Genomic DNA, 25,875 nt, shown 5'->3' with positions numbered 1-25,875 from the left:
TGCTCAAAGCAGGACCAATCCCCAACTAAATCATTTTTCTTTTCTGGGTGTCTGGCTGGTGAGTCTTGCCCACATTTAGCTGATCGCCATATTTGGGGTCGGGAAGGAATTTTCCTCCAGGGCAGATTGGCAGAGGCCCTGGGGGGTTTTCGCCTTCCTCTGCAGCGTGGGGCAAGGGTCACTTGCTGGAGGATTCTCTGCACCTTGAAGTCTTTAAACCATAATTTGAGGACTTCAATAGCTCAGACCTAGGTTAGGGGTTTGATACAGGAGTGGGTGGGTGAGATTCTGTGGCCTGCATTGTGCAAGAGGTCAGACTAGACTATCATAATGGTTCCTTCTGACTTTAAAGTCTATGATTCTATGATTCTGGCCAGGGCTTCATCAAGCCTGACCTTAAAAACCTCTAAGGAAGGAGATTCCACCACCTCCCTAGGTAACCCATTCAAGTGCTTCACTACCCTCCCAGTGAAAAAGTTTTTCCTAATATCCAACCTAAACCTCCCCCACTGCAACTTGAGTCCATTATTCCTTGTTCTGTCATCTGGTATCACTGAGAACAATCTAGGTCCATCCTCTTTGGAACCCCCTTTCAGGTAGTTGAAAGCAGCTATCAAATCACCCCTCATTCTTCTCTTCTGCAGACTAAACAATCCCAGTCCCCTCAGCCTCTCCTCATAAGTCATGTGCTCCAGCCCCCTAATCATTTTTGTTGCCCTCTGCTGGACTCTTTCCAATTTTTCCACATCCTTCTTGTAGTGTAGGGCCCAAAACTGGACACAGTACTCCAGATGAGGCCTCATCAATGTCGAATAGAGGGGAATGATCACGTCCCTCGATCTCCTAGCAATGCCCCTACTTTATACAGCCCAAAATGCTGTTAGCCTTCTTGGCAACAAGGGCACACTGTTGACTTATATCTAGCTTCTCGTCCACTGAAATCCCTAGGTCCTTTTCTGCAAAACTGCTGCCTAACCATTCGGTCCCTAGTCTGTAGCAGTGCATGGGATTCTTCTGTCCTAAGTGCAGGACTCTGCACTTGTCCTTGTTGAACCATCAGATTTCTTTTGGCCCAATCCTCTAATTTGTCTAGGCTTGTCCTCCAGGCTCGATTCACTGCAAGTCATTTGCATCTGAAGGTAAAGCTCCAGGCCCTAAAAAAGCTTCAGCTAGTACAAAATGGAGCAGCCCATCTACTAAGCAGTGCAGGTTGCCCGGAGCACATCATCCATGTGCTCTTCTTTCTGCCCTAGATGCTTCTTGACTTTACCTACATAGGGTAGTGTTATGGCCCCCGTTACCATAGTATTTGAGTACTCTTCAATGCATTTATCCTCACTTCTGTGAGGTAGGCAAGTGCTATTATCCCCTTTTTCAGATGGGGAACTGAGGCACAGAGACACTAAGGGTATGTCTATACTACCCGCAAGATCAGCGGGCAGCGATTGATCCAGTGGGGGTCAATTTATCGCGTCTAGTCTAGACGTAATAAATCGACCCCTGAGCACTCTCCCGTCGACTCCTGTACTCCGCCGCCGTGAGAGGCGCAGGCAGAGTTGACGGGGGAGTGGCAGCAGTCAACTCACCACAGTGAAGACACCACGGTAAATCGATCTAAGTACATCGACTTCAGCTACGTTATTCACACAGCTGAAGTTGCGTAACTTAAATCGATCCCCCCCACTAGTGTAGACCAGGCCTAAGTGACTTGCCCATACTCAGAAGGAATAACACGATGGAGAAAGCAATTGAACACAGGTCTCCCAAGTCCTAGGCTAATCTAGGATCCTCCTTCTCCAAAAAGTCCAGCTGTAGATCTCTTGATAGAGCCAATCCCATGGTGGGTTTGGACTATCTATGGGAGGAATCGTGTGTCCTTTACAGACTCTGACTTCCAATCACAGCTATGTTCGACTGGAACAATGACCCTATTGATGAAGAGAGGGAAGATAGTGAGTGCTCACGACAGAGCTTCTACAGAAGTTGCATGTAGATTATAGATGTGATGAGGTCTCTATCTCCAAGCATTAGGTCTGTGGGAAACCTAAAGTTTTCCCTTCGTTGCTAATTCTCATGCAACCCCATTTCACCTTGTGCACCTGACAAATGCTTGAGGCCACACAGTGCGGCAGAGCCGGGGTGAGAACACAGGACTTCTGTAACCCTGTTCTATCTTCACACCTCATCTCTCTCCTCCCGCTGGGTGGAACTATCTCTTAAATCAGACACAGATTCTGCCTTCAGAAAGAGATCTAGCATTTGTAATTCTGTGTTATCCGTGAGAAAATGCTGAGCTGAAAAAGCCCTCTGAGCCAGGTTTTCTTACCAAAGCTTGAAGGCTGTGTGTCACAGGGGGCACAGTCTGGGTGCTCTGGGACTGCTCTGAGTGAAGCCAGTCAGGACTTGGGGGTAGAGTGATTCCCCTCTCTGGACACCCTTACACTATGGCAAGAAGCTTCTTCGGCTTCGGTGCTTCCTGGGTCTGACCTCGGAGTATTCAGCCCCCTGTTCACCCCATGAGCGCCTCGCAGTGAGTCCACCTGGATGGGACACCTGGGGAAGCCTCACACGCCCCCAAAGGGCCATGCAACCCAACTTCGCAGTCAGCAGTGACTCTCAGCCAGAGTTGTAAAACAGAAGGGTTTATTAGTCGACAGGAACATAGTGTAGAACAGAGATTGCTAGCACAGATATCAGGAACTTTCAGCAAAGTTCAACTTGGGGGGATCCAAGTCCCAAACCAGGAGAGTGACCAGTTTCCACCAGCCCAGCATCCGACCTCCTCTAGCCCCTCCTTTGTCCCTTTCCCAGGCAAAAGATCACCTGATCTCTTTGCTCCAATGCGTTGCAGAGGATGGGGGGCTGGCCGGCAATAGGTTGCTCGGTGACAGTGTGTTGTCCAGTCTCTGTGCTGACGTACTCACACCTGCCCTTTAGGGGGGTCTCTGAAATGATTACACACTCTTATCCCACCACCCAGATACTTAAGTAATACATAGGGGAAACTGAGGCACACATAGGTTCAGAGACAACATTAAGAACATTCGCACTTCGTCACACCATTCTCCGAGTTGCAAAGAAGTCTGTGGAACAGGGCAGTGTTTGGACCCACAGTGCAGGCAGAACAATGCAAGCAACATAAAATGGCAGTCGATTACCAAGCACTTAACATTCTGCTCATCACGCGGCTTGTGCTCTGTGTTAGATCTACCATTATAATTCTGTGTTAATTACACAGTGTTGATTATATAACTGCTTAGCAGTTCCTCCTTTTTTAATGAGCACAGCTGTTTTCTGTCCAGCTTCAACAGGGAAAATTTCCTATCTCTAATTTAAAAGTAATACACTCAAAAGAAAACTCCAGAGGGCTCTTGGGCTCCTGCTGTTTAATATGCTTTAACATTTGTGGTGCTTACAGACCTCTTCCAGCTATAAGAGAACTTAAGGCCACTTCCCCCCCCCCCCCCCCCCCGTTTGATGGATCTTTATGACTAATGAAGTTTTAATGGAGTTACAAACCTAATAAAAGCCTCACCTCAGTGTATAGAAAACAGTGTTATTTAGATACATTGTTTTAAACTGTCTCATGTAATTGTGCTAGTTTGGATTTGTGCACTGTACTCACTACTTATTGGCCAAGATGCTTTCTATTAAGAAAGCCAACAGGCAGCTTTCCCGCCAGATGAGCATGGTACAAATGGCTATTTATTTACATTACAGTAACAGCTAGAAGTCCTGACATAAAGATCCCACTGTACAAATACCTAGCAAGTAGAACTGATTGAAATTTTTTTGATGGAACAGTTTTCCCTGGGAAAACGCAGTTTTGTTGAAATCGACATGTTGCTGGGCAACATGTTGATTTTGACAAAATTTTCAATGGAAAAGTATGAAAATGAATTGTTTCTTGACTTTCACTTTGATAATGTCAACATTTCTGTTTTCATGAGGCAAAATATTGCTTTAACTTAATCATTTTATTTTGTTTCTACTTTTTAATTTCTTAATATTAAAATATTATAGTTAATATTTTATATTGTAGTGTAAGGATTTGACATGATCAGAAACATCATTTTATCCCACTGAAATGAAATGTCTTGATGTTTCCGAATAGATATTTTTTGGAATTTCTGTTCCACAAGAAATTTTGACTTTTCATTCTGATTGGGAAGAAAAAACAAATTTTGAAATGTCAGACTTTCCTGCGAGATGGAAATTCCATTTTCCAGCCAGCTCTGATAGCAAATGACAATCCCTGTCCCAGAGAGCTTGCAATGTAAATACACAATATGTACAAAAGGTGAGAGAAGTGCTGTTATCCTCATCTTACAGATAGGAAACTGAGGTACGGAGAGTGTCATTTGCAGAAGGTTACACACAGGTAGTTCAGTGCCTTAACTACAAGATCATCCAGATCTGTCCTAGAAATGAAGGATCCCAAGCCCCCAGAAAGGTCAGGGCTATTAGGATCCACTGATTTAATTTCCAAGTATGATATGAAGCAAATATTTACAAATAGCTTATAAAGGGATAATCAATTGTTAATAATGTTTGAATACATGGTTAATCAACTGTCAGTGTCCCACAGGTCAATAGGTTTCTTATAATCATATGTAATGACTTCTACTAATGTGCTGTTAACCTTCTATAACACACACTACTCCCATATGTCACATCTTTTAATAATTTTTAATCCTCTATAAATATACCCTTAGTTTAAACTATGACTAATTCACCCATTATTAGAGGCAAATGCCTCATCCATACAGCTATACTGAGGCCAGGTCTACACTGGAGAGTTAGGTCAGCATAAGCTGCCTTACATTGATCTAACTCTGTAACTGTCTACACTACAGCATTTCTCCCCCCGAAGTAAGTCCCAATGTTCCCTCTAACTTTTTCCATCCATGTGCGGAATGAATTTTGTTATGTGCACCAATATCAAGGTAATGTGAGGATGTGCGCCATCAGTAGAAACAAAAATCCTAGATATGATATATATATATTTTTAAAATAATGTACCGTAGGGATAATTACTCCATCTCAGGACAGGTTAGGCATTTTAGAACTCACTACTCAAAGAATTAAATTTAAGCATAAGAGAGAAATAAAATTATGAAATGCATAGACCAGTCAAAAAAATAAAATACTAGCACTTTGAAAGAATAAAATTACAGAGAATATATGTGTGTTTCAGGAAGTAACAAGAAGGAACAACAACAATGATAACACAAGTATGTGTTTGGAGGTGAGTGTGAAAGAGACTCTGTGTGTGTGACAGGTACAGAGACTGTGTGTGTGTGCTGGCTGCTGGGGAAGTGTGTGAGAGACCATGCACTGTTTCTTTAAGCACAGCAGCACTCACCAGTCTAACTCCCGTGCCCTGTCTCCCTTCCCTTCCCCTGCTCTGCGGAGATGGGGTACCTGGGCAGGGGGTTAGACGGGGGGGAGGGGGACAACCTGACATCAGCACCACCACTCGTCCCGGCTCTGTACAGCAAGCAGGAGAGTCCCGGGAGCAGGTGGCCACGGGCTCTAAGGCAGAGGGCAGGAGCAATGGGGAGGGGGCACCTGAACACAAGTCGCTGGATGTGTGTCCACTTGATTGACTCTTGCAGGGCCGCGCAGCTTAGAGGGAACACTGCCCAGTACACCAACCTAATAACTCCAACTGCACCTCCACGAGAGGCGTAGCGCTTACATCGATGTAGTTAGGGTGACACAGTGTCTGTGTAGTAGATCCCCACTTCCAGGCACTATCAGTCTGGTGGGTTGTCGGCACCTGGCAGCAGGGTTCCCAGCTCAGCGCCCCACACTGCCCACCTTAAGTTGGTGCAAGCACTCCTGGTAAGGACATGCACCACCAGCAGAAGGATGGTAGTGTGGACATGAAAAACTGCAGTAATTACTGTGGTGGCTGGGCCTAAAATTGTCAACTTTGTCGTGTAGACAAGGCCTGAGGCTGACATAGCTAGAAGTCACTCTACAGTTTGCATAGCCTAAATGGCACACTGGTAGATTTGATTCTCTAAATAAAAACTGTCCTTTTGTTTTTCTCAATATGTTTCCTTGTAAACAGACATCAATGTGTTTCCCTCCAGGTGCTCTTCACAGATGCACCTTGGGTTTACATTATGATTATGTTCTGTTCCTTCTTTGTATTAATAATTGTACTCAGTAAAATGTCTCCTGATCAGTAGAGCAATTTATTTCCTTGATTTTTTCCCCCCTGTAGTGCTAGTAAGAATCAAAGTAAATCCTTCTGTTGCTGTATGCTTCATGCTGACACAGCATGCCTTCCAACTCCTTTTCCCTTCCTCCATTATTCCAGCCTCATAGTGCTACAGCATAGCAAATATATTTGATTTATTAAAATAAAAACTCAGGGGCAGCTAAACCCTGGAGTTCAGAGCTCTGCCTCCAGCACTTAGAGCTGAGGACAACCAGAGCTTTGGCAGTTACTTCCCTGCTATGCTAGAGAACTTTCCTAACATGTCCAGACAGGGGCAGTGGTAATCATGTATTTTATACTGTACTTTGGGCTTCCAGTATCAGTTGAGGCAGGTGAAGTGAGATTAGAGTAAAGCAGATTGGTGGGCAAAAATAACATAAAATAAAATGAAAAAGGGAGGGAATCCAGTGTTGTGACGTCTGCTGAGAAACAACATTACTGTGAAATGTGAAAGAAATTCAATGCCCTCAGCGGAGAAGATGCTGATAGGGCTTGGGAAGGGCTACGATAAATGTAATTCTGTGCTTGACTTTGCAAAAAAGTATTGACAGAGTCTTGCTGGGTAAAGCCTCGTCTTTGTGGCAGCACCAAGAGGTCTCTTCCATTTTTCTATCTTACGAAGCTTTGGAATATCATTTGCTATCTGGGCCAGATCTTCAGATGGCTTAAATCAGCATAGCTCCATTGACTTGAATGGAATTACACCAGTTATACCAGCTGAGGTTCTGAGCATGTGGAGGGGTATATTGAAAACAGTATATTAGAGAGATGGTGTGATATATGACTGATCTTACTCCTGGTGGATTATTTTTTTTAATAGCATAAAATCTTTGGTGTAAATTCTGCTGATTTCACTGGAGTTACTAATGGTTTGAATTTTGGAAGGATTTTTTTTGTTTGTGTAAAAAGTAAAAACATGAACCAGACACATCTAGATTCCAGCTACTTAGCTCTTCGAAACCATGTATGTATGACTGAACTAAGCCAGACAAGAAAGGCTCAAGAATACACCATAGTGATACCTGAGAACTCTTTTTCCCAGAGGGAAACCAATCTAGTATAATTGGGAAAGAATCTTTAGTTGTAAAGTGGCAGATAGGTTCCTGCCTTCTTCTATGGGTGCATAAGTGTTAGGGTCTGGATTCTGAGTCACTGAAGACTTGCAGGGACCCAAGCTGTTGCATGTATGGTTTGTGCTATGTGCTTTAATGCCCTGAATGGTCTTGGATTCAGCTATATGAGATACTGATGAGATCCATTTGCCCTCTGCACCCTTGTAGCCTTTGCAAGAGTTGTGGAACTTTACTATGCAGCTAAGTATTTATACTATGCTCATTCTAGTATCTAGTTAGCACTCCCCTCCACCTCACTGCATTAAATTTGTATTGTTCATTGAATTATTGCTGTAAAACATCTGTTTTTTAAAACAGTGAGGAACCCATAAGCCATGGCAGATAACACTATGAAAGAATCAAGAACAGCTACAGAAGAAGGGTTAGAAGTTGCCTTTTATCACAGCCCCCAGTATAGGACGGGCACTGCCACATCCCCAGAATATCAGACATTCGGGTACTTCTGGGAACAGCATGGGCCTGCCCCAGCTGGTGTGACCTCAAACACATGGTTCATGTAAGGTCATGCCGCAAAGAGGAAGCCATTTTTCTGAGTGCATTCCTCCGCCCCACAGTGATGTCACCTTGCACTGGCAGGGGCAGGGTGTGGCGGCATGCTCTGAAAAATGTTATCCTCTGTGTGTCCACCGACTCCATGTGAAAATACCAGACAAAAACCACATCCAGTTCCAAATCACTACCAGACCATTTTTTTAGAAAACCAGGACTATCTGGCTTAAAACCAGACAAATGGCCTCCCTACCTAAGCAATGACCAGGAATCACCTTGGGAGGTATTGTGCTTCCAAGATAACCCCTCTGAATCACACCCCTTTGGGCTTTGGATGTTCTTCTAAAAAATATGCTCTAGTTCGAACAGGAATTATTTTAGGGAAGATCTATGGCCTGTATTATACAGGCGATCAGGCTAGATGATCACAGTGATCTCTTTTGGCCTTGTAATGGTTGAATCTATGAACGGTACCTCCCTTGCTTAATCCTTGATCCAGGGTCAGGGTAGTAATTTGCTGCTGGCCTGTGCCAGGAAGTGTGAAACTGAGACTCTGCTGCATACCTTGCCTCTCCTCAGCTACCACCTGTGGGCAGATAGTAAGTGGCTGAAAATTGCTGCTTACTCCTAGGTGCCCAGACTCAAGGTCTGGGTAGCCCATGCAGAAATCCTTATTCCTTCAGGTGAGGGCACAGTCCAAATCACAACCTTGCTCTAAATATATAAAAGCAAGTAAAGTTGGCCATAAGCTGAAACAAAGAGTTACCCCTTTTCCTAACACATTAACATGTCTGACCTATTAGAAGTCAACACAGGTAATTATCCTGTTGCTCTAATTATCTCTATTAGGTGCACCACACATAAAGCAGACCTCTAATTTCTTTGAAGAGGAAGCACATACCTCAATGCCTGCATGCCTGTTAGCCCATTGCAATGCAAATATTATCAGAGGAAAATAGTGCCTTACAATGCAGGCTGACTCCTGGCATAGAACAAAGAGGCTGTTTTTTAATTAATTATTTACACAATTAATGAAAAGGAAACACTAGACTTCTTTGAGAGGATTAATGGTTCATTAGCCTAGGTCGTAATATCCTGCTAATACTATGAAAAAGCATGGTGGAGTGATGAATTATACTTGTTTAGCTAACAACAGGGAGGGTAGGATTGTATTTATCCACGGAGCATGTACTGGGTAGGACAGCAGGGCTGTTGTTGTAAGAGTGGTCTGGAAGGAAAGAGAGACACAAGACCTGAGTCTGCTCTCACTTACTCTCAGGGCTTGTCTACACTTGAAATGCTACGGTCGTGCAGCTGCAGCAGCGCTTCAGTGTAGACACTGTCGGCATAGGTAATCTACCTACTACCTTCCCGAGAGGCAGCAGCTAGGTTGACGGAAGAATTCTTCTGTTGGTCTAGTACTGTCTACATAAGGGGTGAGGTTGGCTTAACTGCGTTGCTCAGGGGTGTGGATTTTTCTCATTCCCGAGCAACGTAGCTGGGTCGACCTACGTTTTTAGCATAGTGCAGCCTTCAGGCTATGTCTACACTATGGAGACTACACCAGCATAGCTATGTTGGCACAGTTATGCCAGCATAACCCTGCAGTGTAGATGCAGTCTACATGGATGGAAGGGGCTTTTTTCATTGATTGTAGGAACACCATCTCCTGGAACAATGGTAGCTATGTTGATGGAAGCATTCTTCCATCACCGTAGCTGCATCTACACTGAGTCTACACAGCATCAGCATGTTGATCAGGAGTATGGTGTTTCACACCATTGACCGATGTAGCTATGTCAACTTAACTTTTGTGTGTGTAGACCAGCTAAGGATTCTCTACATGGGGTCATTCACAAAAATTAATCTGAATCGATTTTTGAAGTGGATTTAAACTGCATTAAATCTTTGTGTGGACACTCTCATTCAGCAGTAAAGTGGCCTTAATTCAGGTTAGTTTAATTCACTTTGGAAGTGGATTAAACCCACTTTAATTCCTAATGAGTGTCCACATGGCGGTTTAACTAATCCACTTTAAATTCATATTTAAGTAATTCAGATTGATTTTTCTGAAGATTCCCGTGTAGGTGAGCCCTTGGAGCAGGTTGAAAACAAGTGGGGAAAGTCACAAACATTTAGTCAGTTTTTCCTTATTTTTTTTATTGAAAATTTGAAGCACAATTTTGACCAGCTCTGTTTACAGTGATGTGAGTGTGACTTCAGTAGCATTACTTCTGATTTATGCTGATGTGAGCCAGAAATCAAACTGTAGTGAACAGGGCTGGCTCTAGGCACCAGCTAAACAAGCTGGTGCTTGGGGCGGCACATTTTTAGGGGCGGCATGACCGGCGCCAGAATGCCGCCCCTAAAAATGGGCCCTGGCCGCCCTAGCTCACCTCCGCTGCTGCTGCCGCTCGCGCGCCGCTACTCGCCCTCCCTCCCAGGCTTGAGAGCCTGGGAGGGAGGGGGAGAAGCGGTGCCCGCGCTGTGGCCACTCGGAGTCTCCCCCTCCCTCCCAGGCTCTCAAACCTGGGAGGGAGGGGGAGATCCCGAGCGGCCGTTTCGCACGCCGCTGCTCCCCCTCCCTCCCAGACTTGAGAGCCTGGGGGGAGGAGGCAGGGCTGGGGATTTGGGGAAGGGGCGGAGTTGAGGCGGGGCTGGGGGTGGGGGTAATTAAAAAAACGGGGGAGGGGGGGCGGCCAAAATTGTTTTTGCCTTGGGCGGCAAAAATCCTAGAGCCGGCCCTGGTAGTGAAGGCGCTGGATTTAAGAGACCCATGTTCAATACTAGCACTCCTCACAGATTTCCTGTGGGATGCTTGAGAAGTTGTTTTATCTCTCTGTGTGCCAGCATGTTCTTTATTCTGTGTATTGTGTGTTTAGAGCAACGATGGGTCCAGGGCTGGGGCATTAGCCTAGGACCTGGGAGACCTAGGTTCAATTCTTGCTTCCACCAGACTTCCTGGGTGACTTTAGACAAGTCACTTAGTCTCTTGGTGCCTCAGTTCTCCAGCTTTAAAATGAGCGTAACAGCACTGCCCTACCTTACAAGGATGTGGTAAGGATACAATCAAAAGATTGTGAGACACTCCTATAGCTCCATTATCATAGTATCTAAGTACCTTAGATGGACAGATAGCTGTTTAAGGCAGTGATTGTCTGTTCAGTGCCAATTATGATGGACACAGTAGATATTACCATAATAGAAATAATGATAAATAAGGTCACAGGACCAAGCCCCATATCGAATGAATAAGGGTAAGATTGGAAGGTGGTGATGCTCACTTCACAAACACCCAAAAGTTTGGGGCTGTTTGGACTGGATTTTGATTTGAGGCCCATTTCTACTCAGCAAGTAGAAGAAAATACCAAGACTTGCCCAGAGACATTACTCAGAAGAAAAAAGCAACAACAAAGCAGTCATAGCCAAACAGATCAGTTTACGCTGCTTGAGGCATTCTATGCTGTTAGAGCAGGTGGTTTCCTTTTATATTGCAGAGTTTGTTTGTGTGAGTGGGGTAGGGAATTAATGTAATATTTATAACCGCCCCACCAAAACAATGCAAACATAAGAATTCTCTCTCCAATATGTGTTCTAACAAAGAAGCCAACAAACAAAAAGAAATCTAACACTTCTTCAGAAATTGCCTGTATAGATAGAAAAACAAAAGCATTCCATATGCTGCTTTCCTTATTATTTCTATTTTATTATATCTATTTAATGAACTGGCAAATAAATTACAAAAAGCTTTTTATAAGCCAGTTTGTTATTAATTTTGTATTTCCTGCAACAGCTTGTTAAATTAATGAATCAAAGAAATGAAAATGTCTGCTAATTTAATTACATGATTACCACTGCTCTAGCATTTGTTTTCGGGATGTGTAATAGCTAACGGTTGGTTTATTCATTTTTTCAAAAGTAAATGCAAACTATTTTTCATTGTAGCTTTTGAGTTATTTTTCCTTTTATTTCGACGTTTGCTGGAGAATATTAAAAACAAAGAAATAAACCTATTCCGGCCACCATCTCTTTATCTTCCGATTACGTATTTGTGGTAGTGTCTATGTGCTTTCTAAACACTTAAGAGCAATAGTCCCTGTTCTGAGGATCTCACAGTCTGACAGAGGTTAGTGGGAGGGTATAAGAATCAATAGGACTAGACAGTGGGTCTGAGAGACTCCAGCTGACTGAAGCGTCCATGTTGTCAGCCATGGCAGAGCTGCGATTTATGCACTGTAAACCCTATAGGACTAAGCAGCACAGGAAATGCTGCTCAGGGAAGACCTGATTGGCAGTACCCTCATGACCTCTGATTGGTCCAGGCACACTATTTAAGCATGGAGGGAGTTCCAGGCAGCTGCCATGCACTCATTCCCTTTTTCAAATCCAGCTCTGTTCTCTAGCTCTGATTCCTGGCTTGACCCCTGACTCTGGCTCTGACTTCAGGTCCCGCTCCTGGTTTCTGACTCTGGCTTGGTTCCCAGCTCTGACTCCTGCTCCAGCCTTCAGGGTCATGCCCTACTTCTGCTCCAACCACCAGGCCTGACTCCAGGTCCTACCCACTAGGCCAGACCACCCACATCTTGGTCATGACAAGGGAAACAACATTAGACATCTTATATAGATGGAATATACAAATTAACAAGATGCATTATAGATAGTGTAATGCCCTAAGGTGGGTTATTGACAGTGGGGATTGAACTTGAAACCTCTGATTATAAAATCACCAGACTTGTTTCATGTACTGCTTGCTGGATAATAAGATGAAAGGACTCCATGTTTCCAAAACTAAACTGGAGCTTTATTAAGAAAGTGATTTACAGAGATGCTGCAACTGCAGCTGGCATTCAAGCCATGAGCGCACAGGCTGACTTTCTGGTGCTCTTCCAAACTCTTCGCTCTTGCAACCTCTGCTCTTCTCTCCAAGTTCCATGCAGGTGGCTACCAGCATTTACTGGCTGAACTAAATGTTCAGCGGGCTCATTCACCTTTATCTTTGGCCAAGCCATCACTAGAGGGGGACTGAGCACCACATTGACTGGGTTACACACTCAAGCCTGTGCACTGAGTGGATGTGGGGTTATAGTAGCAAGTCAGAAGTAGGTCTTTAAGAGGGTCTTAAGTATGGGATTTTAATGGGATGGTTGCAGCAGTTCACCCAGCTGCAAGAAGCTGCAGGTTCTTCTTCAAGTGATTGTTCACGTCCATTCCAAGCAGGTGTGTGCGTGCCGCGTGCACGCCAGCCGGAAGATTTTACTATAGCAGCGTCCGTAGGGTCGGCTTCAGCGCCCCCTGGAGTGGCGCCTTCATGGCGCTGTATATAGGGGCCAGCCGACCCTCCACCCCCTCAGTTCCTTCTTACCGCCGGTGACGGCTAGCTGGAACTTCGCTTGCTCTTCAGCAATCGTAGCAGTGTTCCGTCGTTGTTGTTGTAAATAGTTAGTTAGTTTGTTGTTAAGTGTTAGCTTAGTTAGTTATTACTTGGGGGGGTTTCCCCAAGTTTTCGTCACCCCGCTGGGGCATGCCTGGGTCCCCAGGGTTCAAACTCTGCTGGGACTGCGGGAAATTCATGCTGAAGAGTGACCCGCACTCTTCGTGCTTGAGGTGCCTAGGGGAGAGCCACCAAAAAGACAGGTGCAGTATCTGCAGGGCTTTTCGCCTCAGGACTCTCAAAGATAGAGAGCAGAGACTTAAAGTCCTCCTAATGGAGGCGGCCCTGTGGCCGCAATCAGATCCCGGGCCTACTGAGACGGCACCGAGCACTTCATCCTCGGTGCGCGGTGCTCCAGCGCCGGAGATGAGTCGTGAGGCCAAGGCCACCAAACCCCGGCACCGGAGAGAATCGTCGCACAAGAAACCGTCCTCTGTGAGACACCATTCCCCATCGCCAGTGCCGGTTAAAAAGAACAGGCCGGTGAGGGATCGATCTCCACACCGGGACTCTAAAGGGCCGGCGCCGTCCACGTCTACTACAGGACAATTCGCGCCACAGACCCATCCGGCCATCCCGTTGACTCCCACCCCGGAGAGGGTACGGTCGAGTCCAGAAAGGCCTAGATCCCCAGACATGATGGAGGAAGTGCACCTCCCATCGACGCCGGAGGCGTTCGAGGCCGCCTCAGACCTCTTGAACCTCCCGGTGCCGGCGTCGCCGCACCGGTGCAGAGAACCTCCGGCTACTGCTCGGCCCCATTATCAATCTAGGGGTAAACCGGCATTGCTCTCGCCACGCTCCCCGCGCCGTGCCACTCCTAGCGGCACCGGTGCATACAGCACCCTCTATGGCGACAGTGGGTACCGTGCCTCCTATGTCCTCCTACTCGGAAACTTCGGACTCGGAGGCGGACTCGTACCGCTCTAACAGATCGAGAAGTAGGCGATCGTCCTCGCGTACGAGTGCCCAGCCATACCCACCAAAGTGGCAGCAGCAGCAGTGGCAACCGCCCCCCCAGTGGCCGTTCTGGACGCCGTGGGCCTACCACCAGTCAGTGGGTCAGGCATACGGACCCCGCTCACGAGCCGCATCTGTCTCTTCGACGTCCGCGGTACCGCCGCTAATGCCACCACCACCGGCACCGCCGTCTGACAGGAGTGTGCCACAAAGTGACACGGCACCACCTAGCCAGACAACGGCACCGACGGGGACCTTGCTCCCAGCACCGCAGGCACCGCCCAGCACGCCTCGTCGCTCGGTGTCGACCCTGGTACCGGCCGCGGTGCCGCATCCTGAGTCTGCACCGGCCGCGCAGTCTGAGTACCGTGTGCCGCAGGCCCTCATAGAGGGAGAGGGGGTAGATGAAGGCCCTCTTCAAGGGATCTCTTCCTCCTCATCTCCGGACGAGGCAGTAGCGGGAACTTCAACGGCACCGGCCCTGAAGGACAATAGGATCCTCCAACAACTGCTTACTCGAGCAGCCCAAAGCCTCTCGATCCAGACTGAGGAGATCGAGGTGGACACGGATCTGGTGATTGATATCCTGACCCCGTCAGGCCCATCCAGGGTAGCCCTACCTCTCATAAAGACCATTACAGACACATCCCGCACCTTGTGGCAAACCCCTGCCTCATTGGCCCCTACGGCCAAAAGGACTGAGAGGCGATATTTCGTTCCAACCAAGGGCTATGAACATCTTTATACACACCCTCCCCCGGACTCCCTAGTGGTGGCTGCCGCCAACCAGAGGGAACGCCAGGGTTTTCAGGGGGCTACGCCTAAAAATAGAGAGGCCAAAAAGTTGGACCTGTTCGGGTGCAAAGTTTATTCAACGGGGGGCCTGCAGTTGCGCATTGCCAATCAGCAAGCCATAGTGAGCCGGTATGGACACAACATGTGCTCGGCTTTGTCTAGGTTCACGGACCTCCTTCCGCAGGAGTCGCAGACTGAGTTTTCAGCCCTGGTTGAGGAGGGAAGATTGATTACCCGGGCTTCCCTACAGGCGGCCCTGGATGCGGCCGATTCAGCTTCACGCACGTTGGCGACTGATCTGGTCATGAGGCGTGGAGCCTGGCTTCAAGTGTCCGGCCTCCCTCACGAGGTCCAACAAACGATCCAGGACCCCCCTTTCGAAGGGCCCACGCTCTTCTCGGAGAAAACCAATAAGAGGCTTCAGAGCCTAAAGGACTCACGGACCACTCTCCGTTCACTAGGCCTCCACACCCCTGTCACTCAGCGTAGACAGTTTAGGCCACCACAGGCCCCTCGGCCGTACCAACCTCAAAATCGAGGGGATGCCTTGCACAGAAGGCCAAGGACGGGTAGGAGGAGGCAACAACAGCAGCCCTTAGGCCAGTCTTCTACCCAGCCGGGGCCTAGACCACCCTCCCCCTACTCACTCCATCCCCCCTCCCTCTGTCACTCGCTCTCCCCGCCCTCACTCACTTGATCATTTTCACCAGGCTGGCTCAGGGGGTTGGGGTGAGGGCTCCAGGTGGGGCCAGAAATGAGGGGTTCAGAGTGCAGGAGGGGGCTCCGGGCTGATGCAGTAGGTTGGGATGCAGGAGGGGGTGAGGGCTCCAGCTGGGAGTGTGGGCTCTGGGGTGGGGCCAGAAATGTGGGGTTCGGGATACAGGAGGGGTCTCCGGGCTAGGGCAGGGGGGATGAGGGCTCTGGCTGGGAGTGCAGGCTCTGGTGTGGGGCTGGGGATGAGGGATTTGGGGTGCAGGAGGGTGTTCCGGGCTGGGATTGAAGGGTTTGTAGGGCAGGGGGTTGGAGTGTGGGAGGGGGTCAGGGGTGCAGGCTCTGGGAGGCGCTTACTTCAAGTAGCTCCCGGAAGCAGCGGCATTTCCTCCCTACCACTCTTATGCAGAGGAATGGCCAGGAGGTTTTGTGCGCTGCCCATCCAGAGGTGCCACCCCTGCAGCTCCCAATGGCTGTGGTTCCTGGCCAATGGGAGCTGCAGAGCCGGCACTTGGGGCAGGGCCAGCGGGCGGAGCCCCCTGGCTTCACCTACATGCAGGAGCCGGAGTGGGGACATGCCGCTGCATCCAGGAGCTGCACGAAGCCACAACAGGCAGGGAACCTGCCTTAGCCCCTCTGCACCAATTAGACTTTTAATGACCCAGTCAGTGGTGCTGACCGGAGCCACCAGGGTCCCTTTTCAACCGGGAGTTCCAGTCGAAAACTGGACACTTGGCAACCCTAAGGAAAGCAGGTCCATTTTGGCTCTGAATATGTCTTCTTGTTGAGTGTTGAGATTTGGGACTGGAGAAGAGGCCTGGCCTACTATATGTGGGAGAGGTGTCTTCCTTCAGCTCCCTCTAGTGTGCTCAAGTGTGCATTGCACTTAACTCACTGCTACTTGGTTTGATCAAGTCAGGAAAGAAAATCAGTGTTTGCCAAAGGGAGAAGTATGCATAGTCGGAAAGGAGCGGGGGAAAATTCTATATCTATGAACATTTTACACAGCACTTGTTTCAGATTGGTTTAAGGCTTTTCCAATGAAAGTAAGCTTTGATCAATTGCTTTCATGCTGAAGGAACTATACACCAAAAGAGAAACTGCCTGCACTTAATCTTGGGGAGTATAGGATATATTATGATGGCTATTAATTCCATTAATTAGGAGGTAAAACATAACAAATTACTCGTAATAAGCCTTTCAGACAGGATTTTGTTTTAATGGACAGGCTCATTTATGTCTATTAATGTTTATTTTTCCCAAATCAAATTAACATTCTCCGTATGCTCTGAAATGACCTTTATTTACTCACTGGCAGATACAGCAAGTGATTTTTTTTCGGTGCCCAACAGGAGAAGGGAAAAACTATTTTGTTTTTCAGTACATTGTAGGAATTTTGCTCCCCCCATACATTGCTCCTCTATTCCTTTCAAAACAGAGGCATCAAAGGTAAGAAAAGAATCCTTTCTAACATGGTCATAATTTAAAAGCCAAGGGAATGAGTGAGCTTTTCCTACAAAATCATGCAAAGTTGTATATGTGAAGGAAAAATGTAGTAAGAGTAGTAATTATTTGTTGGATGTCAGATACCTAATAGACCACATGTAGCAAAGCAAAAGGACATGAAAGGAATCCAGACTTTGATATGCAGCAAATTTTTGAGAGAGAGAGAGAGAGAGAGAAAGAAATAGGGCCTAATGCTGTAGAAACTGATACCAAAGGGCCCGATTTTGGGGGAGGAGCTGAATTGATGGTAGCAACACTGGGAAAGCTTTCAGCATTTTAACTCCCAAGAGTCTCAAATCATTTAGACTGGTTCAGAGCAGGCTGGAGAGATGAAGCAATTTGTTCGAGGTCACTCAGTGAGTCAATTTCAGAGTAGTAATTTAGACAGGACTCTTTAAAAACTCAGTCCTTACTTTCTTATAAAGTCCTTCACAATGCCAGAGCCATGGAGAGTCATTACACTCACAAAACCTTGAATTGTTGCATGGTAAATTGGCCTTGAAAATTTGGGCATTTGCCCTAGGATTTTCAAAGACACTCATAATTGGCATAATTCTTGTCCCATTGAAGTCCATGGAAGTTTTACCATTGGTGTCAATGGGAGGAGAGTTTGGCTGTGGCAGGTACAATCTCGAGTTGAAATTCAGTTCATTTGAGAAGGCCCATGTGAAATTCTGTAATTCAGGAGAAAGTGCTTCTACTTCAACATTAATAGAAGGCAGAAAGAAACCTGACCCATTTTTCAGCTGGCTTGTCTTTGTTTCTCCCCCCCCCCCCCCAACAGATGAATTTAAAGCTCTTGAAAGTTATCTGACTGACAACACAGGAAACAGTGTGTCGTAGCCCCAGCTTCTTCACTTAATCCTGTAAGTATGCTTCCACCTTGACCTACAGTGGCCTTTGTGCTGATTAAATCCTGATCTCTGCGGCTACCAACACTGCTGCCAGTTATTGCCAGTGGGCCAAGATTTTCAGTAGGGGCTAGTGATTTTGGGTGCCCTCCTTGTTACTTTTTAAAGAGGCCTCATCATCACTTTCTGAAAATCTGGCCCCTTTGAGATGTCTCAAGTTGGTCACCCAGTATAGTCACCTGGCCATAATACTTGTATTAGGCACCTGTCCAGTAGAAATTGGACAATAGACCATTGTCCACCACTCATGGGATAGTAATATTTATTTGCTCCTTTTAATATCTGCACCACTTCAAGCCAGTGACCTACAGGTTTAAATCTCCGTATCTCGTTACTCAATCCCTTGAGCTATTTGTATTTATTTATTCTTGTTCTAGAAATATTTTTTGGAAGATAGGAACTAATTTAGAAACATAACAATGGCTGAAGCAGTCAAATTGGAAATCGTTTTCAGCACACACTGAGCAAAATATATGGCTGCTTCATATTCCTGGGAACTCCAGCTATTTCTGACCATGTAATCAGCCTCATTAAGAGGATTTTCATGTGTAAATCTCTGCTTATCAAAACCATGCCAGAATTTATTTTTTGTAAGAGATATTTCAGTTAAAAAAAAATCTTTAAACAAGAAAAAATGAAAACAGCAGGTGTTGAAACTAGTCATGGGCAACGTATCTCCTCAGTTTGGAGTCTTTCTTTGGAAACCACCCTGAAGTCCATGCTTAAATTTTCAAAAGTGATTAGTGATCATAGTGGTGCAAGTGAATACACCTGAAAATGGCCTGATTTGCAGAGGGGTGGATGTTCAGAGTAAAATTTGCAGAAATATCAGAGAGATTGAGTAGAGAGTGGGAATTTATTGAAGGTTTATTTTGCAGGTGGAAAATGCTGATTAATTGAAACAGAAACTTTTAGTGGAAACGTATTGGTGTCAACAAAAAATTCATCATGACTGTTTCTCAAGTCCAGGAGCCCCCTCCCAACGTGGTGGGTTTGGCACTGATGTGGGCAGCTAAGGTTCCAGTCACTGCTCTGAATCAGGCAGAGCAGGGATTTGAAACTGGGTCTCCCAGGTGCGAGTGCCTTAATCACTGGGTTATTGGCTGTTCTGGTCTCGCGCTTTCTCATTTATTTTATGAAAAGTTGTTTTGCTCTGATGCAGATCAGTAACAAATGTCAAAACCTCAATTTTTTTCATGTAAAATAATTCTACTTTTCTGGCCAGCCCTAACAGGCTTAGAAAGCCTGACCTAGGAGGAAAGGTTTAAAAAAAAAACAAAAACCAGGGCGTGTTTAGTTTTGAGACCAGAAGATTGAGGGGACACTTGATAACAGTCTTCAAATACGTTTAGGGCTGTTTTAAAGAGGACAATGATCAATTGTTCTCCATGTCCACTGACGGTAGGACAAGAAGGAATGGGCTTAATCTGCAGCAAGGGAGATTTAGGTTAGGTATTAGGAAAAACTTCCTAAATATTAGGGAAGTTAAGCTCTGCAATAGACTTCTCCGGGAGTCTGTGGAAGTTTTTAAGAAAAGGTTGGACAAACTCCTGTTGGGGATGATCTACGTTGACTCAGTCCTGCCTCATTGCAGGGAACTGAACTTAATGACCTCTTGAGGTCCCTTCCAGCCCTATGTTTCTATGATTCTACTACTGAGATTTAAATAAGACTTCAGCTCCGAAGTGCCTAAGTCACTTTTGAAGATGGTATGTACTCCGTAGGCTCCTATGTCACTCAGTGGGTTTTCAATATTTTACCCTCCGATCTTTGAGGTCTCTATGGTTGGGCACCCAAAATCATTAGTCAATTTTGCAAATATTTTGGGCTGGAAATCTTATGTGAAAGTCAAGCCCACTAAATTCACAGCAGGGCTGGGAGTCAAACCCAGATCTTATGGACAAGTCCTGTGGCTTAACCACAGATCATGCTTCTTCATCCTATCTCACAAATAGGTGATTGCTTGTGTCACTGCATAGCTTGTGCATAATTAGCCATTTGCATGCTCAGAATCTCCTGTTCTTTGGCACAACATATGTTGCTGAGTCTAGTGCTGAGTGATGCTGGTTTGATTTGCTATTTCTGCTCCTGTGTTAGTTTCTTCTACCAAATAAGTTCGTAGAGCTTTTCCATTTTGGTAGCCTTTCTCTGTGGTTACCTGATCAAGAATTTGGAAACCCTGAGATCAAGACCTGACCGTAAGTTTTACTGGCATCTCCCGGACTGCGGAGGGAGAGAGAGAGAGAAAGGGAAGGTTTCTTTCTGGCAGTACTAGAAAGGTCATTCACCATGTGACACATACTGTATGCAAAACAGGCTTATCTTAAATCTCCAAACTGTGAACTATTCAATCTGGTTCCCATAACATGATGATAGTGCTGGCTCACAGTTTCTATACCCAGCCTTCTGTTATATATAGCCATGATTTAACCTTGTCTACTGTTTTTCTTGTTTATTTTTTCTCTTTTGTTTTCTTTCTTTCATTCAAGCAAGGCTCCTTTAAGTCAAAATCTTTGTTTAGGAATCTTCAGGGGTGTGTGATCAGTGGACCTTCATGTTCAGACTTAGGCCCTGTAAGGATCCCAAACTTGTTTTTATTTGATATAATTTATAATTAGCTACTGTAATATTTTTCTGAAGCAAAAATGTAACCCTAAAAATGTGCAGAACTATAGTGAACAGAGATGGAAACTGAGGGAAAACGTTGACATAATATTAGCTGTACACATAAAATTCATAGTTCAAAGATGTTCAGGCCAGAAGTAACCATTAGATCATCTACTTTGACCTCTTGTATGACACGAGCCATATAATTTCACCAAGTTACCCCTGTATAGAGCCCAATAACTTGTTTGCAGGGCCGGCTCCAGGCACCAGCTTACCAAGCAGGTGCTTGGGGCGGCCACTTCAGAGAGGGGCGGCACGTCCAGCTGTTCGGCGGCAATTCGGGGGACGGTCCCTCACTCCTGCTCGGAGCGAAGAACCTCCCGCCGAATTACCGCCGCAGATCCCGATCACGGCTTTTTTTTGTTTGTTTGTTTTTGTTTGGCTGCTTGGGGCAGCCAAAACCCTGGAGCCGGCCCTGCACACAGAGAGACAGACACAGACTCACACGGCGCCAGGGCCAGCGCTAGGAAGACACATTTAATCATTTGGAAGGTATCAAAAATCGCCAGTTCAGCCGCTGACCCAACGGAGCTCGGACAGCTCGGGAGAGTCGGCTGAAGTACGAGCCCCGGGCTGCAAACCTCCGCCGACACCTGTAACCAATTCTAGCTTGCACGAGGCAGTCACAGAGATTTGTCCGGGTGTTAGCCCTATAAATAGTCTGGGAGCCTCTAGCGGTTTTCCTTGTCTTCTGCTGCAGAAGCCGCCAGACCCTGCCACAGAAGCAGTGTAGGTAAGTAGCCAGACGCTGTACGTCTTCATCCAGCTGTTCGGAACTCAGCTTGCACCGTGTGGTTTCCCCGTGTTGTATAAGGAGCAACAGACACAACACAGTGTGAGTGTGTGAGTCCTGACCTATCCTCCATGAATTTATCTAGTTCTTTTTTGAACCCTGTTAGATTCTTTGCCTTCACCACATCCTCTGGCAAGGAGTTCCACAGGTGGAATGTGCCTTGTGTGGGGGAAAAAAAAGTTCCTTTTGTTTGTTTGAAACCTGCTGCCTATTAATTTCATTAGGTGACCCCTAGTTCTTGTGTTATGAGAAGGAGTAAATAACACTTCCCTATTTCCTTTTCCCTTGCTTGTGTGGTTGCTTTTCCTCTCACTCACACTGTCTCTGTCTGTCTGTGTCTCTTTCTCTTTACCCGGCACGCCCTCCTTGTGATCTTGGTTGGGATTTCCAAAGCTGCCTAAGGGAGTTAGGCACTCAAATCCCAATAAAAAGCCAAAGGGAGTCAGACTCCTAGCTCCTTTCACCTCCTTTGAAATCCCCAGTCCCCTCCTTCTCTGTTCCCCACCAATTCTTCATCTACCACCTCTTCCTCGCACCCTGTTACTGACCTAGACACTGGAGAGATTGAAAATGTGGCGTTCCCTTGATTCTTTAAAGCAAAAGTTCTTCCATGGCTTTCAGAGGGGTTTTCTCACGGTAAAAACTCATTTGCCCTCGGCTATGCTTGTTGCATGTTTTGTATCCGGAGCTTTTAAAATAAAATGTGTACCCCTAAAAAGAGTTGCAAGTGAATTTAAATAAAGATTCAAGATCACATGTTGATTGTGTTTTGTTGTTATTGGTTAGTGTTTGTTGCGAAGTTTTTGTTACCAGATTTCTGTGTGTTGGGAATTGATTTGTGTGTTGTCCATTGGGATTTTTGTTTGCAGTTATTTCTTATGGTTTATTGGTTATCTGCTTCCCTGATTACTTTGGAACCATTGAATCGTTGTTGAGAGGTGAAGAATAACTGCTCCTCCAGCTCCGCCTCTGTCCCCGCAGAGCTGTGAACTCTCCGGGCGGCGGCGTTAGCCCCGGGCTTGGGTTAGTGCTTTGCAGCCGCGTGGCTTTCAGAGCGCCGGAGCGCCCAGGGGACAGAGCTGGGATGAGGCGCCGAGTAGATCTTCCCCTTTGGACACCCCGAGCAATGCACTGGGAAGTGAGAAGGGAAGGTGCTGTGTGTCTGTGCGTCTGTCTGTCTTTCCTCCTCTCGCTGTGTGTCACACGTCTGCAGAACAGCAGGCAGACCCGAGCCAGGTCCGGGTGTGGCACATCCGCTCTGGGCAGGGCTGGCTCCAGGCACCACGCAACCAAGCACATGCTTGGGGCGGCACCTGGTAAGGGGCAGCCAATCTTGGGGTGGCGGGGGGCGGCGCAGCGCGGCATTCCACGGGGGGGGGCGCTCCGGCGGCGCGGCGCTCGGGGGGGGGGGGTTCCGGCGGCGCTCGGGGGGGGGGGTTCCGGCGGCGCGGCGCTCGGGGGGGGTTCCGGCGGCGCGGCGCTCGGTGGGGGGGGGCAGCACGGGACGCGGTGCTGGGGAGGGGGGTTTCCGACGGCGCGGCGCTCGGCGGGGGGGGGGCTCGGGGGCGGCGCTTTTTTTTGCTGCTTGGGGCAGCAAAAAAGTTAGAGCCGGCCCTGCTTGTTTGACTAAAACATATCTCCCAGTAAGGCACCCAATCTGGATTTGAAGACTTCAGGGGATGGAGAATCTCCACTTCCCTTGGAAATTTGTTCCAATGGCTGATTGCTCACACTATTAAAAATGTGCCTTATATCTCATTTAAGTTTGTCTGGTTTTTGCTTCCAGCCACTGATTCTTATTCTGCCTTTCTCAGATAGATTAAAAAGGCCTTTGGTACTCTGTATTTTCTCCCCGTGGAGGTACTTAGACATTGTAATCAAGTCACCTCTTGATTGTCCCTTTTGGCTAAATAGATTGAGTTCCTTGAGTCTCTCGCAATAAGTTTCCCCTCCCCCCCCAGATCTCACATCATGGTGTGACTCTTTGCTGTACCCTCTTTAGTTTTTCAACATCCTTTTAAAAATGTGGACACCAGAACTGGACACAGTATTCCAGTGTTGGTCTTATCAATACCATATACAAAAGTAAAATCACCTGCCTACTCCTGCGCTCTACTCCTCTGCTTATACATACCTACCTCCTTTTCCCCCTCCAATATCTTATTTTGTTTTAGAATGGTCTTTTCAAAAGCCTTTAAGGGACACTGCATGAATAGTTTGAATACCTAATCTCCTTAGACTCCTTTAAATATTCCCACCCTAAATTCCCTTTTACTCACGATGGATTTAAATATGATTTCACAGACATATAAAACAAGAGTTACTTGGATGTCAAAGGAGTTATACTCCAGTGTAAATCAGATTGGAATCAGACCCACAGCACCCTTAGTACTACTGAATTAGTGGCAATAGACAGATCCGTGCAAACCATTAGGATTCTTTGCAGCCTGGTTGATGTGACCGAACGCTACTGCTTCCGCTGTCTACCACAATCTTGTAAACTGCAGGCACCTGGGAAATTTTCTTTTTTTCTTGAAGAGAAAGAAAAAGGCAAGTAATTAAACAAATAAGATGAACATCAGCTTTGCAACTAAAATGTTTTTCAAACCTTTTCAAACATAAAGCAGAACAGAGAGGCTGGGAAAACCAAGACACATGCACATACAAATAAATCCTAACTTGGAAAGCAATAAGTTAATAAAAAGGGTTTATGGAACTACTGAGTGCATTGGGTAGGATTACCATATTTTAATTTTAAAAAAGGAGGACACTCCGCCCCGCCCCAACTCCGCCCCTTCCCGCCCCCAGCCCCACCCCAACTCCGCCCCTTCCCCGGCCCCACCCCTTCCCCAAAATCCCCGCCCCAACTCTGCCCCCTCCCCTGAACGCTCCGCCCCCCTGCTCCTCCCCCTCCCCTGCTTCCCGCAAATCAAATGTTCGCGGGAAGCCTGAAACAGGGAGGCAGCAGGTGGGCTGGGGCTGGGGCGTGGCGCGGCCCAGTCCGGCCCCCCCGGCCGAGCGGCTCCCTCCAGCAGCCGGCCGCCCCAGGCCAAGAGGCTCTGGCCCCGGCGTCTCCCGCCCGGCTTGGCTCGGGCCCTGGTTCCGGCCCACTCTGGCCCCGCCGGCCCCAGCGGCCCCGGCCCCTGGCCGAGCACCGCCGGCCCCAGCGGCCCCGGCCCCCGGCCGAGCACCGGCGGCCCCAGGCTCCGGCCCGGACCCAAGCCCCATGACCCCTCCCTCCCTATTTTCCCAGACATGTCCGGCTTTTTGGGATTTCCTCCCGGACGGGGATTTGAGGCCCAAAAAGCTGGACATGTCCGGGAAAATCCGGATGTATGGTAACCCTAGCATTGGGGCACAAATAGTAGAGCAAAATATTATATCTGTGGAAAGTTAATTAACATTGTATTAAAAAAGAAGACTCTTATTGACTTGAGTGGGAATTTTGAGGGAGTATATTTCTTTATTTGTCTTGCAGTAGTAACCAGAAACTCCACTCAAAGGGCAGGACCCCATTGTGCTAGGTTCTGTACAAGCATGGAACAAAACTATTGTAAAGGATTTCTTACAGATTAAAGCCAAATCAGGATCATTATGATATCTAGTCTGATCTCCTGCATAACACAAGCTATAGATTTTTCACCCAGGGATTCCTGAATTGACCCAATTTGTTTTTGTTTTTTGTTTTTAATACATTTGTGGCTTTGGCTTCTCTTTGTGAGTCACTTGGTCTAGAGTAGGCACTGATAGATTAATTCTTCAGTATTATGTTGCTTCTCTCTTTTAAGGAGATGAGACATTGTAGATTTCCTTCCGATCTGCAAGAGAGTCTGAGCCTTCTCAGTAGTATGCCTAAGGCTCTGAAACTCTGTTGCAAAAGGATCAGAAAGAGTCCTGGGCTCAGTCTCCTAGACTAGACTACCTCTTAGTTCAGTGTCAGTAGCAGTGGTAGAATTAGTATTATTTGTATTTCACTAGTGCCTATAGGTCCCAACCAAAATCAGACTCCCATTGTGCCAGGTGCTGTACAGAAGTATAGTAAAAGAGTAGTCTTTTCTTGCTCTGAAGACTGTCAGTCTAAATAGACAAGATGGACTATAACATCCTCCCCCCCCCCTTTATAGTTGGGGAACTGAAGCACAGTGAGGTTAAGTGACTTGTCCAAGGTCACACAGGAAGCTGGTGGCAGAGTCAGGAACTGAACCCCCATCTCCTGATTCCTACTCTGGTGGCTTAACTACAAGACC

The sequence above is a fragment of the Emys orbicularis genome, chromosome 2 (assembly GCF_028017835.1).
Source record: "Emys orbicularis isolate rEmyOrb1 chromosome 2, rEmyOrb1.hap1, whole genome shotgun sequence".
NCBI classification, from domain to species: domain Eukaryota; kingdom Metazoa; phylum Chordata; order Testudines; family Emydidae; genus Emys; species Emys orbicularis.
The sequence above is the reverse complement of the archived record's forward strand: the minus strand, read 5'-3'. Positions refer to the sequence as shown.